Source organism: Camelus bactrianus, chromosome 12, assembly GCF_048773025.1.
Source record: "Camelus bactrianus isolate YW-2024 breed Bactrian camel chromosome 12, ASM4877302v1, whole genome shotgun sequence".
Classification (NCBI taxonomy): Eukaryota; Metazoa; Chordata; class Mammalia; order Artiodactyla; family Camelidae; genus Camelus; species Camelus bactrianus.
The window spans coordinates 18,293,148-18,309,567 of NC_133550.1; the positions used below are offsets into that span (position 1 = coordinate 18,293,148).

Genomic DNA, 16,420 nt, shown 5'->3' on the forward strand with positions numbered 1-16,420 from the left:
TCTCCAAGAAGCCTACAGGAAAGATTTAACGTGGTAAGTAAAACCATAAATAAAGATTCAAATTGACCTTCTAAAGATGAAAACTACACTGTCTGAAATGAAAAAATACATTGGATGGGATTAACAGCGTATTAGAGAATTGCAGAACAAAAGACTGGTGACTTGACAGCACAGCAATAGAAACTATTCAAAAACTAAACACAGAGAGAAAAGAGATGGGAAAGAAATGAACAGGGCATCACTGAGCTGTGGGACAACTTCAAATGGCCTACTGTGCCACTAAGTAATTGAAGTCACCCAAGGAAGGGGGCAGAAAAACTACCCAAAGAAATAAGACTAAAAAAAATCCCCAAATTCAATAAAAACTATAAACCACAAGTCCAAGAAATTCAACAAACCCCATACATAAGAAATATCAAGAAAAATACTTGGAGCTACATCATAATCAATTTGCTTATAAAAAGTGATAAAGAGAAAAATCTTGAAGTGGGCAGACATAAAAGACCCATTAAGTACAAAAGCTCAAAGATAAGGGTGACAGAAACTTCTCAAAAGAAATGATGCAAGCCAGAAAGCAGTGGAACAACATCTTTAAAGCACTAAAGAAAAAAAAAAATTCAGCCTACAATTCTACATCCAATAAAAATATTTTTTAGCATGAGAGAGATATACACAACTTGAGAGGCTTCATCACCAGCAGACCTGTAGTAGAGGAAATGTTAAAGGAAAATCCTTTAGAAAGAAGGAAAATGGTATCAGATAGAAATCTGAATCAAAGGGATAAGAGTACTAAAAATAGTAACTACATGAGTAAATATAAAATACTTTTTTTTTATTATTTAAATCTCTTTAAAGACAATTGACTTTTTAATGCAAAATTAATAGCAATACATTGTGGGGTTTATAACATATGAAGAACTAAAATATATGGCAACAATAGCGCAAAGATTGGGAGCAGAAAAGTGGAAGTGTATTGTTCTAAGGTACAACATATACTATATGTAAAGTGGTGTACTTTACTCAAGGGTAGATTGCATTATATTAAAAATGTGTAAACCTTAAAGTGACCACTAAAAATAACTACAAAATGTTATAGCTAATAAGTCAACAAAGCAGATAAAATAGTATCATAAAAACACTCAATAAATCCAAAAGAAGGCAGCAAAGGAGAAAAAGGATAGATGGAACAAGCAGAGAACAAATTGCAAGATGGTAGAGTTAAACCCAACCACATCAATCATCATATTAAATGTAAATGGTGTAAATGTCACAATCAAAGACAGTGACTGTCACCTGGATAAGAAAACAAGAGCCCACTAATGCTGCCTGCAAGAACCACTTCAAATATAAAGACAAACAGGTTAGAAGTATCAGAATGGGGCTTAAGACGGAGAACTGAGCCATGCCACTTGGGACTTGCAGGGATTTTTCTGCAGGAGACAGGATGCCTGTTCCACACAATCTTGGAATCACAGTATATGACCACTTCCTCAGACTAGAGGAAACTCAATGAGAGCCAGGTGCCAAGTCAACTGGGAACAGCTGAGTTGACATTGTGTCTTTTAGTGAAAACTGAATGCAACAAATAGGCGAATGATCCAGAATTAGAAGAAGTTCTGAAAAGGAAGAAACCATACCTGGATTAGCAGAATAACCATATGGAAAGACAACCTACCAAAGTATGAAAAAATGTTCCTCCAGGTACAGATGAATTAGAGAAATACCTGCCCAAAGAAACAGAAGCTTTATCTTAAGACAAAGATTAAGAAACTTTATGAAGAACATTTACACTTGGATGATGAAATTCCATTTATCTTTGATGGAAGCGGTTATTTTGATGCAAGGGATAAAGAGGACAAGTTGATTCCGATTTGTATGGAGAAAGTAGACATAACATTTCCTGGAGGTTTTATCACCTTCTCACTCTGGATGAAAAGAACTATGTAAAGGCAATAAAACTGTTCATTGGGGAATCAGTTTTACAATCAAATGACCAGCTGGCCAAACTCAGAACTTGATGTGCGAGGACAGCTCATGAAATTTTTGGCACCAACAGCATACTGGTGCTCCCTAAAAACTAATGAACTCTTTAGTGGTCCTAAATGGGACAGTTAAGCAGAAATTTAATCATTCCCCCCTTGCTTTCACATTGTAAACTTGAAGCTAGGCTCTTTTTCCTTGGTTACGTTATTTGATCAGAATTTTAAAAATGAAACAATAAAACTGATTTTGACATGAAATGAACTGTGATAATGTGGATAAATCACATTTACGAAATTTATTACGATTCATTTTCTCTAACTAAGTCAAAAATCATGCTTGGTAGATGAGTTAGTATATATCTTCAGCCTCAATCTGCAGGAAAGCTGAATATCCCAAATTACAAATACTTGGCATATTTAATCTGAATATTATTCTTAGGCTCTAAGTCAGATATCAGTTGATGCTACCCCTGCCTTTTAAGGAATAGTGGTAGTTAACATAAGCAACCAAATACAAGACATTTCTACCCTCCACCCTTCTTTTTCCTTGGGTTGAGGGGATGAGGAGAAAGCCTGTAATTGGACAGACTCTTTATTATTTACACAACTCTCCTGTTCAAAATAAAATAACTGTCCTAATTTTACACAAATGAATGCTCACACCTTAAATTTAGAAATATTTGTGCTTTCGTCTGATTCCTTAAAATCACCTGTTTAGAGTCTTTGTTTTAGGTTCCATATATCTGTGACAAACAGGTAGCTACAGCATGGGGCGAGGCGCCTAGGTTAAGTCCTGTCATCACAAGGAGAGAGCCGTGCTATCTTTGATGTTTATGTTTCAATAGAGATGGCTCCCAGGACCTTGAGCAAAACACCTGTGGGTTGTAAAACTGGCAAAAAAGCTTACCTAGCCTTTGCAAAGATTTATATACATATCAAAGGGAGAGAGAAAAAATTCACAAACATTAGGTTTCTCACAGAATGCTCTATACAAAAGAGGGGGGAGGGGTGTGAATCCTCTCTTCCTTTTGGCAACAGGGAAAATTCTAAATATTTTTATTTACCCTCATCAGACCTAGAAACCAGGTGGACGGGGGACACCACAATGGAGAGCAGAGAAGGCAGAAGACTAAGCCCCAGGACTAAGTCCAAGTTCCCTTCCCCCAACCATCATGAGGCTACAGAAATCTCTTTCTTATACACCCAGGTGCTATCTTGAAGAGGACCAGGGAGGAAAAGGAAATCTGAAGTTTGGAGCATTTATCCTGATGACGTCACGTTTCCTAAAGGGACTGCCTAAGGTATTGGATAGACAGTGCGACTTTATTTTTTTTTTTTCTTGCTATCTAATGGGGTAAGAGCTCATGAAGAAAACAGAGCAGTTATTCAAAAACAGAGAAGTTACATCTTCTTGGCCATTTTGTGTCTAATGCATAGATTTCTGTTTCTGCTGGACAATTTCTTTAATTCACTTGCACTATTATTAATTTGCATAATTGGCCATGGCTTGGCTCATTCGTGGGAAAACCAAACAAAACCAAAAACCACAAAAACTCTTTTAAGCCCAAGATGAGTCACTATACTTTATACAGGTGTGACCTAAGTATGAAAAAAAATATATATGCTTAGAAGCTAATGTCAAGTCTTGAATATTATAGTCATAGATTAATATAAAAAATTATTAAGGCTTTGTTTGCCATTTTCCAGGAGACTTCTCTCTCCACCTCAAACAGACAAACAAAAAACAACAAACAATTATTTCATCATACAAATCCTACCTTATCAAAGAGGAAGAACAAATACTACATTGAAATTTTTGTTCAAGATTTGGCTTAAACTGACCTCAGAACGGGAGCCCTTCTTTGCCATTAATATCAAAGGTTCACAGCAAAAAGGGTAAATGATGGCTAAATTAGCCAGTGGAGAAAAGAATGATTAAACAGAATAGCATTTAAACAAAAAGATATTGCTTCAGAACCAGTTATAGGGACTGAAGTTCCCTTGGGCAATACTCTTGGTGTAATGATTTCAAGTTTCCTGTTAAACATCGTGCACTTTGGAGATTCAGTTTGCTTGTTGTATCTCAGCTGATAGAAACCCCCACGAATGGCCTTTTCAGTTTCTTATATTGGGCCCAAAACATATGATACTGGATGTAGCTAAACTTTTCCAAAGTTCTGGGTCACCAAACCTTTTTTCCTTTTAGATGTTGTGAATCCAATTTCCTGGGAAGTCTAGAATAAACTGCACAGAAATAGCTGGGATTTTTATGTTAAAAGGGCAGTAATAGGATTGTATTCCTTAGGCTATGCAACTCTACACTGTTCAGAGAAGGTTGTGTTCGATTCACATAAGTAATAGTCCCTTTGCTCAAGACACTGTAGTCAGTTGATTCCAGAGAGGGGATAAACACATACTGTGGAGGCTTGGGACTGTCAAGTCTTAGAAGATGGTTATGAGTGGTGCTGATTTGTTTTGTTCAGAAATGGTAAGGGAATCTCAATTTAGACATAAAGCCCCTCCCATTCAAGAGTTTTGAGAAGTCATTAAAAAACAAATTACATTATTTTAATAAGTTTTACACCCCCGAAATCTCACTGCCAAACTCCCAGACAAGTCAAGAGATTTGCTTTATCAAACTTTGTTTTGGTTCTTGGGAAAAGATGATTTTGTTATTTTTAAAAATGGAACACTGCCCATCCAGAAATATCTCACAACTCTGAACATTAAAAAAAAATTCCTTTTGCTTTACTGCTGGATTTAGAAAGTCTTTGCTGGCGGCAAAAGGGTTTTTGTTGAACTATATAGTGAGGGGGATATTTTCTGCTATTCACAGCCTAAATACTAGGATGAGTTCACAAACCTCATATTTGGCTTGTGCGGTATATTTCTGGGGGAGTGAACGATGTACTTACTTTTTTATTTTTTTAAAGGCAATAAAAGTTCAGACAGTTTTGGCCAAATGAGAAATAGATAGGATTTAAAAATAGCTCTTGTCAGTGCTGGGTACTCAGTGGGAAGCTCAATATTGATTGATGGTAGACCATCCTTTGCTGAAAGCTATAGAATAAAAAAAAAAAACCTTTATTTAAGCAAAATGCTTGAAATATAAAATAAAAGCTACATGGTAGAGATTCCCATGATTACTCTTCTCAAAGAACATTTGTAATTGCATTCCAAATTCTTTTTCTAAAAGACTAGAAGGCATTATTGTTATTATTTAAAGATGAACATTAAGTTTGAAAATCAAAAAGGCCGAAGAATTTTTAAACTGGGTAAAGAGAGATTCCACACTTAATATTTAATTGATACAGTGTCTGAGAAATTTTTAAAATGTAATAGGGGTGGAGTGAGAGAGAAGACTGAAAATGTGATTTGAGGCGTACGGCAAGAGCTCATTTAACCCTATGCTCTGCAGTACAAGCTATCTTGTATACCAAGGGTAGCCATCAAAGATTTTCAAAGAGCAAAAGAAGAATGGGATGGGAACAGTATTTTAAGAGGAGAAATCTAGCTTTTAGAGACCTGAAATCCTTGATTCAGTGCTAGGTTTAATTTAGGCATGGAAAGCAATTGGTCTATTGTGTATTATAAACAGAATATGCCGTATCATCTCTCCCACTGTTAGGGCTTCTCACTGTTTCAAATGAGCAGAATTCATGCCCACAGTAACACCTTTCAACTTGACATATCATCCCTTGTAACACATTGCTGTTTTATTTGCAGACCCTACCATTTCTGTAGCTTTGTTTAAGCTTCACCTCCCCCAAGGGGTGAGGTGAAGACACACTCCACGTGATCTCTTACTTTGGAGAACTCCAGTACGTCTTAGCTGCATCATTCCCATAATGCTCATCACATACTACCTTGTAGTGTGGCCTTCTCCGTGTGTCTCTGAAATCAACTGACTACAGTGTCCTTGAGCGGAAGGACTATGACTTATGTGAACTGAACAAAGCCCTCTCCTCCATCGTTAAATTATATATACTACCTGAGCTCGGTGAGTCCACTCCTCACCCTTACCCAGCATACTGCCCGTCTCTTCACTGTGGTCAAAAACTAGGGATAAGAGATTTAGCCTTTAAAATTCACTTTGTGTGGTCTGCAACTAGGTGGCTTTAATTTCCCTTGGGGCAGATTATAATTCAATATTAAGGGGAAAAAACGGCAGCATTATTTTGCAGTTCTTCCCATCAGGAGGTAGAGTCTATTTGTCTATGCTTTGCATTTCGGTTTGGCCATATGATTTGTTTTGGTCAGTGGGAGGTTAGCAAGCATGGCAAAATCAGAGGCTTGACAAGTGCTTGTTTGCTGGAACTTGTTCTCGGTCTTGCTGGCTTTGGAACCAAGCTGCCATGTGAAAAAGCCTGCTAGACATGTCATAGTAGTAACTGTGACCCAGTTACTCTGTTGGCTCAGCCAACCACCAGACATGCAACTGAGCCATCCAGGACCAGTTAGCCCCCAGTTAATCCCCCAGCTGACTGCAATCACGTGAATGAGCCCAGGTAAGACCAGCGGAGGAACTGCTTAACCAAGTCCAGCCCAAATGCTGACCTATAGAATTATGAACTAATAAATAATTATTTTTAAGCTTCTAAGTTTGGGAATGCTTTGTTATACTGAAAACTCAAACTGCTTTGGTATATAATAAATCAAGGTATTAAAAATCTCATTTTCTTGCATATTTGACAGAAGCTCTACTGTACTTTAAGGAAGATGGTATACAACTTCTTAGAGCATTTTGGGCAAGAGTTAAGAATTACTCTCCCTGGCTGAATCTAGAAAAACAAACGAAAGAAGTAAAAAGAATCATGCTGGCAAATTCATTAAGTTAAATAAACTCAATTCCATCACCGAGTGGCAGGAATAGCTTCTTTCCACATTTCCCAGAAGGCAAAATAGAGATAAAATCAGTACGTAACATACAAGAAAAAGACAAGATTACAGCTTCCTGTTCAGCTGATATGATTCTTTTTCCACAAATATTTTTCTTTGGTTGTTCAAATGCTTCAACAGACAACATAAACAAAACCAACATAGTCCAGGAACTAAGCCAAGAAAGAACTCTTCAAGGATGATCTTATTTAATTCTCCCCATGACCCAGTGAAGAGAACACTGCTCTGATGCCATGTTACAAATGATGAAATTGAATTTAAACTGCTCAAATACCTTGCCCAGGAGAATATTTCACTAGTAATATGGGGAAGCTGGAATGCAAATCCAGGCAGTCTAGTTTCTTAGCCAAGGGTCTACACTCTTAGCCAAGGTGCTATACTGCCTCCCAAATAAAGAGCTAAAACAAAGCACCCAATAAGGAGGGCTTTATATTTTAGTGTCCTACTCTGGATAATGATAAGGGATAGCTTCCTTTTTATCTTAACTGTAACTTGTAGGCCTTGATGCTAAAAAGAAAAGGTCTAATCATTAGGCTCCTTTCATGTTTCTACCATTTTAAATTCTTTTCCATTGCTTTTAGTCTTCATGTGCAGGATTTCAGCCAGCAGGGAATGACGTCTCTTTATCTTAATAAAATCCTAGTTAATATCAGAATATGAGAGATAAGGGCCTCTTCTATAGCAGAAGAATTACAATAAGGTCCCAACAAGATTAAGAAAGCTTATAGATCCAACACAGAGACCTGAACACTGTAACAAATTGAATTACTTGTAACTCAATTTATTAAGTCAGTTGGATGAACTCACATACTTGAAGTGTTCTGCATATTTTAAAGGGTTATACAGATATACGAAGTGTTAATAGATTTTTTTTTGCTAAATCAATTCTATAGAAATGTAGACACGATAGAAAAAAAAAAGATGGCAAGACATTAAAGCCACAGAGATTGAATTTCATTACTGATTCTATTATGAGGTTCTGCCTTATAGCAAAGCATCCTGGTAATAACTTTAGGCTTGTCTGAAAACTTGATGACAGCCTCATAGCCTAAGAACTCTGTTTACATGACAAGCTACATACTTGGGTCATTGAAGAGCTCTATGTAGTGTTATAAAACAGAAAGGCATTTACATACTTTTACCGTCACTTAAATTTTCTGAGCCTCAGTTTCCTTCTCTGTAAAATGGGCATTGTAAGATTGTTGTGAGATAAGAATAAATGTATATGAAGATGCTGCTATAAGAGTCCATGCATTCATTAGTATTACATTCATTTTATGTGAAAAATATATACCAAGACATTAATCCAACATGGTAAATTCAAAACCTGGGCCTCTAAGCCAGTGATCCCCAAAAGGCCTCATTACTTTCTGTTTGCAACCAAATTGGAAGGATATAAACACTCCTTCCTCAACAAATTCTCTCTGTTCCTGAAATGTTTCCCTTGTCCCTCTCTCCCTTTTCTCTACCCTATCTTTTCAAAGATTCTTTAGCAACTACAGTCACACATACAGCCATCATTAATATTTTATTACCACAAATAGTGCTCTGTAACTGTCTCCCATGACCTTTATTTTCCCTTGTTTGTAGAAATGTGCTGAATGATGAGTCAGTCCCTAGCTTAATGAGTGAAAATGTGATGATTTTCTCAGAATTGGAATAGAGAACAGTCCTTGATTAAACCGCTATCTGTTCCTGTTTTTCTTTTTAAATGGAGGTACTGAGGGTTGAAGCCAGGACCTCATGCCTGCCACTGAGCTAGACCCACCCCCCACCCCCGCTCCCTCCAGGCTCCTTTTAAAAGTTACAAAGACTGTTGCCTTTAATAAACATTCTCTGTGTATTGAGTGAAGCAAAATGCCCATAACACAATGCTTAAAGGCTGACCATTGCTACTGGGTAAAAAGATTCTCTAGGATGAACTGACCTAAGATGACCGAGTCTGCTGATAACAAGTGAGAAGATGTGGGGAATTTGATAAGGATCGTTTATGCTGATCCATCTTTTGAAGAGACCCTCAGAAATCTCTTTATCTCGCCACAGCAGAAATAATCTGAGGTGTCAGTCTGTCAGTCGGTAATGACGATTTTACTGCGGGTGGGACCTTGTACCAGCCCTTCTGTAAACGTTTCAGTCTTCCTCAGTGCTCCCGGAGGTGGGCGTAGGGGGTTATTTTTTCCACTGGTAAAAGTCTACAGAGTTATTGAGCTAGTAAGAGACTGAGCTGGGACTGAACCCAGCACTCTCTTGACTCCAAAGGGCTTGGATTCCTCTTTGACATGACCCCTGGGTACTGTGGGAGGATCTCTCTCCGCTGTTTTCCAGGGCTAATCTTGGCCCAAACTGTACGTCTTCTTCAGCACTCCCCTCCTTACCTCTCTTCATTTCTCCTCCTTGATCCCTCACCTTGTCCCTGCGTCATCCAGTCTCCTCCCTGTACCGTGACCGCATGGGGTCCTTTACGGGCCCAGGTAGACTTGTACTTCCCGGATCCTGCCAGGAGGGGGAGCAGGGCTCTCCAGTTGCCTTCCTGGAGGCTAACTCCTTATGGCTGCAAAACTCATTAAAGGCCCACAGAGGCTCCATGTCATTCTTTCCGGGGTTGTTTGGTTTTTCAATAGGAGGCAGAATAGTGGCAGAGTTTTAAGCAGTGGAACAGGTAGGTGGAGCTGGGACAGGGCATTTGGGCAGGGGAATTGTTCCAGTGTAAGTTAGAAGGGGCAGCAGCTGCTTCGACAAGGGAAAGAGTGCAGCTGCCATCAATCGGCAATGCCTGCTTTAGCCAAGGGTGCCCGCTACAGATAGAAATTCACTTTTCTGTCTCTGGTGCAGCCAAGGCTTGGAAGAGGTGAACCTCGAGGCATGTTTGTTGGATGGTGAATGGACAATTTAGTTGTAGGTTTCCTACTTAAGGAGAATCCTTGCCTCCATTTTTTTGGCCTGTATCCCTTTCTTTGCCTCCATTTCCATTTTAACAGTTGGCTGTGCACAGATCCGAGACCCTGGGTCACCCTAAGAGGGAGGGAAGGCATTTCACTACTGCACCCAGCATCCCTGCAGCGGGTCTGTAAGAACATTAGTGGGGAACAGATGCTGACTTGGCTGCGAAGCCTGAGTGTTGGATTAAGATGAAGAATCATAGCATCCTTTGTTGGGGTTCAAAGCATCAGGGCCCTGGGGGGAAGGAGGACAGCAGATCCCCACCCCAGAGGGTCAGCAGGCACTTCTTAGTGCTTGTAATGCTGTTTCTTGGTGGGTGGGCAACCTGTCATCATTTGGTCCCCCTCCAGCGAGGGGCAGAAGTCCAGAGATGTTTGCAGCCTGTCCCCTGGAGACAAATGGCCCTGGGGCTGTTTCATACTTTACTTGCCTCCTCCTGCTCATTTTCACATCACCTCTAAGTTCCATTTCACATGTTGCTTAAAGCATTATTTCCTAAAATAATGAGAATCAGCTATTTCTCATCTCTTTCCCAGTTAAGCCTAAGTTATTCTGAACCTGTTGGTAGAGTTCAATTATATCCCCGTCTTTTTCAGATTTTTATATATATATAAAATAGGGATTTCTCTATGATTCAAGACAGCTCTCTGCAGTGACAAAAGCAGGAAAGTAAAGAAGGGGGATGGAAAAGAAAACCAATGGCAAAATTATCTTCTGGCCAGAAGAATTCCCATTTCTGGAGCATCAGCACAGAGAAATCTCACCTAGGTTGAGAATGGAAACAAACTGGTTGATGGCTCTCTTTAATTTTTTTATTTTTAAGAGAACATATTTGCTAAGTCCTTAAAGTACACAGTGTTTCTGAAGACAACTGAAATATCTGAGGTACAAATAGAAGCATAGAAGAAAACAAAACAATGATCCTTCTGGGGAAGCCTCTTGAGATGCAGAAAATATTTTATTTTGCCTCAAGATTCTTTCTCAAGATAAATCCGTATGGGTCACAACACGAGAGAAAATTATTCAAGTGAACTCAGGCTAAGGAGAAAATTAGGCATTAAAAACTTTCCTGTCATTCTGTCTTCCTAAAATAGAATGATAGATACACAGTCTCTTATGGAATGTGTTAAACAAGATGCAGAGAACTGGAAAAAAGGAACTGGGAAAAGTGAAGCCTAATACAATTCAATGTCTGGCTATCAGTAGAGGAGAATTGTAGAGCTTATTTCACAGAGTCGTTAAAAATGTTTAAGATCATAGAGAACCGAGGATGCTGGGAACAGCCCTAAAGTCTAGGAAGAAGTTTGGATACATTTTCTCCAGTTATTAGCCTATTACATCTCCAGATGTAATAGACCAACCCACCTGCCTCATAAAAATTAAAATGTCACAGATAAGGCTAAATTCTCTTTTGCCTACCACCCACATCCTAATGCCCTCAGTATAGGAAAAAATTTATATATATTCTTGCATCTATTTATTATGCAATTAAAAACATTTATTACCCAGAAAAACTATATACTATTGTTTTGGTGAGCATTCTTTTTTTTTTAAACACAAATGATAACATTTTATATGTGTAGTTGGACAACTGTTTTTTTTCATCAGCAATACATCTTTGAGATATTTCCATGTTAACATTTATCACACTACCTTATTTGTCTCTTACATTACACACAGAAATGTCAGCTATTTTTTAACTGATGCATAATATACCATAGTGAAGATATGCTTAGGTTATTTGACCATTCTCCTATTGAGGGACATTTCGGTGTTTCCAGTGTCATTCTTACATATCGTGACCATGCCTTCTTGGTCATATGTACAAATTGTATCTTTAGGGAAGAGATTTAAAAAATAGGTTTACTGGGACCTAAGATACGTGCCATCTAGAATTCTGTTAGCTGGCGATCAGAAACATATTTACCTACCCTCTCTGCCTACAGTTAATATTATCAAACATTTAAATTTTTGTCAATCTGGTGGGTTGAAAATGATATATCATTTAAAAAATGTACATTTTCTTGATTTTTAATGGAATTGAGCATTATTATTCAGGTGCTTAAAGCCCTACTTGTATTTTCATTCTGTGACTTGTCTGCTTGCAGTTTTTTTGGCGGGATTCAGTCTTACAATGGATTATTTGCACTCCCTCCCATATTTAGAGATTTTTCTATGTCTGTTCCAGAAACCAATCTTTTATTTATCATACTGTGTTGAAGTATCTTCTCCTAGTCTACCACTTAAAAAAAAATCTTTTTCTTCATGATATTATTTGTCATATCAAAGTTTTAATTTTGAAGTACCTAACTTTAGCAGTCCTTTCTCTTACAATTTTTTGTTTTCTCAGAAGGACCTACCTTCCCAAGGTCATGCATGTATTCTCATTGGTTTGTTTTGAATACTTTTATGTATTTTTATCTTATCTTTAGGACTTTAATGCAGTTGGAATTCATTTTGTAATCAGCATGAAATTAAGATATAGCTTATTTTTTTCCCCAGTGGATATCCAGTTGACCCAATACCATTTATTAAATAACTTACCTCTGATTTGAAATGCAACTTTAGCACATGCTAAATTTTCATATTTATATAAAATTTTTGTTCTAGTCCAAAGACCCACTGTATTCCTGTTCCAACACTATGTTGCTTAAGCTATTATATAAGCTATAACTTATTGCCATAGCTTATTTAAAGTTTGATATAGGATGAAAAGCCCCAGAATTTGTTCTTCACTTACAAAATCACCTTGATTATGGCATAGTATTGACTCTTTCATATAAATTTTAGTATAATCTTGGCAAGTTATATAAAAAAGAATTTGGAGATTTTCACTAAGATTTCATTAAATTTACAGATTAACTTGTGGAGAATTAAGTGTTCACAAATACTGAATCTTCTGGTTCACAACCAGATACACTCTTCAGTAATATTTTCTAGTTTTCTCTAAAAGGGTCTTGCACATTTTAATAAATTTATTCCAGGTACTTTGTGTTTTTGTTACTGTTGTGAACTGTCTCTTTTGAAATTGCATAATGCAGGTGTATAGAAAAGAATAGTTTTTTTTTCATAACAGACGTTTTTAAAATCTTTTAACATCTTTTTTCATAACAGACATTTCTTATGTGATGAAGATTTTCACTTTTCAAAGCTGAGAAAATGTCTTTCAAGCTTTGATGAGGTTCAGGACAGGCTGCCCCATAATATGCTGCTTTGGCATATTGATTATTTTGAATTAAAGTTATTTAAGAACTGCCAGTGCAAGAAGGACACTCTGACCCTCCTTCATCCCCCTGAGAGCAGGAAATAAACCTCCCATGAGAAAGATGCCTTCCCTGCACTAGGAGGTAAAGAGACATCCTCCTCTCCAGAGACAGGGAATTCAAGGCTGAGAAGCCATACAGATAAACTTTGCTTAGATTCTTCACTAATTAGTACCCGAGCCTAAGTTTCTTTGTCTTGTCAGTTCATCATAAATTTATTGTTTCTTTGTCTCAAAGGTCTAAAGGCTGCTGGCTTTGGTCACTTCTCTGAGTCTCATACTTCCATGGGCTCCTGTACATATGAATTAAATTTGTTTTTCTCCTGTTAACCTGTCAACTAAATTCTTTGATCAGCCAAAAAGAACCAGGAGGGATTAAAGAGAAATTTCCCTTCCCTGACAGCTCTAATAGAGTGAGGAGAGATGCATGCAAATGTTCCTTTCACCAAGAAGTCAGGTCTCGAATGCTATGAACTCATCTACAAAACAGAAACAGACTCACAGACGTAGTAAACAATCTTATGGTTACTGGGGAAAGGGGATGGGAAGAGATAAATTTGGGAGTTTGAGATTTACATATGTTAGCCACTATATACGAAAAAAGTTTCTTCTGTATAGCAAAAGGATCTATGTTCAATATCTTGTAATAACCTTAAATGAAAAAGAATATGAAAATGAATATATGTATGTATAGGCATGACTGGGACATTGTGCTGTACACCGGAAATTGACACATTATAATTGACTGTACTTCAATTAAAAAAAAAAGTCAAGTCTCATAGAAAACAAACTTACGGTTACCAAGGGGGAAAAGGGGTGGGAAGGGCTAAACTGGGAGTTCAGAATTTCCAGATACTAACTACTGTATCTATAGATATAGATATATAATAGATAAACAACAAGGTCCTACTGTATAGCACAGGGAGCTTTATTCAATACCTTGTAAAGGCCTATGATGAAAAAGAATATGAAAAGAAATCCATATGTATAACTGAAGCGCTATACACCAGATAATGAAATAATTGATGTGAAAATGCTTTGTAAACCATTATAAGCAGAGTGGGATAAATACATAATGGAATATCTTAACAGCTGGCAATAGGATTTCCTGCCTTTGTTCAGGGAAACATTTTGATAAGACTACCTGCGGTGTCAGTGAAAGGCTGAGATTCGGGGTGGGCAGTATCCAAGGTAACAAATGTGGGTGCCCAAAAAGCCTTGTATATGTCAAGAAAAGGAAGATTTATTTTATTATTTTATTTTATTTTACTTTGCTTTACTTTATTTTATTTTTCATTCCCTTAAGAGGAGAGTGTGAGCTGGAAGGAGTTGGGACACAACCTGGGTTTAAAGGGAACACTTAAAAGCAGGGCGGCTAAGACAGTTCTGAAAAACAGAAATTGCCATTTTGTGCTTTAGAGTTGTTTGCTCTCTGGTGAGTGATGTGAACCCTTCCTAGGGAGCCCAAGTCCTCGAAAAATGTCAACTGCAGTCAGGGTGTTTTCAGCAGACAGGATTCCCGGGGACTTTTTTGGAGATCGGTTTCAGGTTGATGTGACTTGGGGAAACGCATGCATGTAAACTAGAACCAGGACATGGGGAAGACCTTGAGAATGTCACCCTTCTCCACATCCCTCCAGGACTTGGCGGAAAATTGAGGGAGGGCTTTGTTCATAACTGAGGCATGGAATTAGGGTTGAGCCCATCTTACCCAGAATTCCCTGGGCAGCACAGCCTCAGGTAACACTGGGCTCCTTAGCACTGGAAACAGGGGTTAAAGAAATAAATGGCTTGGAGAGGGCCACAGAACATTTACAAGCAGCAGAGGTAGGTCCGTCTCCAGACTACAGCATTGTGCTAGGTGCTGGGCTCACAGCTGTGAAACACACAGTCTATTCTAGAAAAGCTCCAGGTCTAGAAAGAGAGGTGGACCTGTGAATAGGCAGTAGCCACAAACAATGCTAACGTCACGGAGAGGGGCAAGTGGGGGCTGCTGGGGAGCAGGGGGGCCTGGGTCAGAGACCTAACCCAGGTTGGCTCTGGGTGGAATGCAGAGACTTACCAACTGTCTCAACTGTAAATAAGAGATGGCCAGGAATAAAGAAAGTGGGGAAAATCCTTCTAATGGTCCTTGCTTGTTTTGCTGATCTATTAGTACCTCTCATGTCTGTGGGAATGTCAGGGGCTGAGAGAGAGGGGTTTTGGAGAAGGCAGGGTCAAGTTGTGCCCCTTAAGTTACACTTCACTGGCAGCAACGTGTCTTCCTTTAGCTAATGACCAACTGTACTGAAATTGATGGTCATTTCACGACACTGACACAAAAGATGGCTTGCATTTCCAACTATAGTTATAATAAAGCAAAAATAGTTATAAGGTGAACCAAAAGCAATAAAAATATATTACTTAGAGCAGGTTGTAAAAATTCGTTAGGTAGCCAAAGAAATCGTATATGAGATAAATGACTGCACCACTAATCACTTGCTTAATCATGAAAGAAATTGCTACTGATGTTTCAAAAGTCTTGTAGTACCAATTTAAGAGCCCTTCTTTTCAAATGTGCCTCATTACTTATCTGGCTTGGATTGCGCCAGCTGGAGCATCTGTTGTTAGTCTGGATCCTGTTGCCGTTTTTTGCAGAGAATGAGGCTTCTACTTCCAAAAATATGTATATGTATATGTGTATACACACACACACACACACACACACACATATGTGTATATGTGTTTGAATAAAAGCTGATCTTTTACAAAAACATAAAAAGTATATCGTGTGTGTGTGTGTGTGTGTGTGTGTGTGTGTGTGTATATATGTATTTACAAGCAGCAGAGGTAGGTCCTTCTGACTATATATTTATAGTCAGTCCTCATTATTTGCGGATTCCTTCTTTGTGAATTCGCCTACTCACTAAAATGTATTGGCAACCCCCAAATCAATACACTCGGTGCTTTCCTTAGTTACTTGCAGAGATGTGCCGAGTTGTCCCGATGCACGTGTTCCCAGCTGAGGTGCAACGAGGCAGCAGTTCTGCAGAGATGACCAGAGGATGGAGATACTGGGGTGGGGCACTGGAGTGCAGGAGCTCTGGCTCTGGGCCACTCGGACCGAGTTTGAATCCCAAGTCCAGCACCTGTTGGAAGGGCATCCTTGGGCAAGTCACTTGACACTTCTCAACCTCATTTTCACTTTTGTAAAAGAAAGAAAATAGAATCTACTGGGATGAGTTGTTTTTTGGATTTAGGATTATAATATGTATGCACATATATATTCATACCTACACACACACACACACACACATATATATCTACGTAACATATAGTATCATATAGACATTTCCCC

General features: G+C 38.3%; 1 long non-coding RNA gene across 1 annotated transcript in view; it reads left to right on the forward strand.

Annotated features, from left to right (window-relative positions):
• The window catches only part of LOC141579396 (uncharacterized), a 230,762-nt gene that overhangs the window by 69,670 nt on the left and 144,672 nt on the right, over positions 1-16,420 (forward strand). The window contains exon 2 of the long non-coding RNA XR_012510622.1: positions 3,190-3,283. This is a non-coding gene — a long non-coding RNA (uncharacterized LOC141579396). The remainder of the gene's footprint in view (positions 1-3,189; positions 3,284-16,420) is intronic.